General features: G+C 42.9%; 1 pseudogene; it reads right to left on the bottom strand.

Moving 5' to 3' along the window:
- Positions 1-540: 540 nt before the first annotated feature.
- Positions 541-887, bottom strand: LOC102489657 (60S ribosomal protein L30 pseudogene; annotated as a pseudogene).
- Positions 888-949: the final 62 nt, after the last annotated feature.

Here is a 949-nt window from a genome sequence, read left to right as displayed (position 1 = left end):
AGTGTTTTCCAAACCTAATTGATTAGTCTCTGTTTATTTTTATTTTATTAAACATTATATTTTGCTATAGGGTACAAGTGCTCTCTGGGGGCAGGGAAATGGAGAGAGAGAAACTAAGAAAGTACCACCCAGGAGGAAGACTACTCTCTGCTACGTTCTCCTCCAATCTCATCTTCAGCCTTTGGGCATGCATGTACACATGCCCTGTGTGTTTTTCAAGATCCTGGGTCCAGGACTTGAACCCCACAGTTGGCCATGTGGGATCCAGTTGTCTTAACCACTATGCCACCTAGCTAGCCCAGCCACACTCTGTTTTAAAAAATAATATCAAGTTAGTTACACAAGATCAAAAACATGTCATCCCAAAGATGACTACAGAAGACCAGAATATGCATCCTTGGCATAAGGATTATTTTTAGTTTGATTAATTTGGAACCTCTAGACACAGGAGAATTTCTTTTTTCTTTCTTTTGTTCTTTTTTTTTTTTTTTTTTTTAAACAAGCTCTGGCAAGCTTTGTTAAAGCAAAATGTTGCATGATTTACTTTTCACTGGTCTGTTCAGGCGTACTTCTAATGACCTCGGAATCACCTGGATCAGTGATAGCCAATGTGACACTCTGTAGTATTTTCCACATGCTGTGCCCAATTCAATATTATTGCCACTGCAGTGATGGACACCAGTTTTGGCCAACATGGCATAGTACTCTATTTCAGATTTCCTCAAAGCTGGGCAGTGGTTGGCGAGGATGACCAACTTGGCTTTGCCTCGTCTGATCATCTTCCGAGTCTGCTTGTAGCCCAGCACATACTTCCCACTTTTCATAACAAGTTGGAGCCGAGAGTTGATCGACTCCAGCACCTTTTTTCTCTCCTTTGTGGCCCCCATCTTCCTGCCTTAGGTGCAGGATGGCCCCCAAGCAAAAGCAGCCCCCAAGCTGGCCGAGAAGC

This window comes from Tupaia chinensis, unplaced genomic scaffold, assembly GCF_000334495.1.
Source record: "Tupaia chinensis unplaced genomic scaffold, TupChi_1.0 Scaffold000395_1, whole genome shotgun sequence".
Lineage (NCBI taxonomy): Eukaryota > Metazoa > Chordata > Mammalia > Scandentia > Tupaiidae > Tupaia > Tupaia belangeri.
This window is presented reverse-complemented; position numbering and strand designations above follow the sequence as displayed.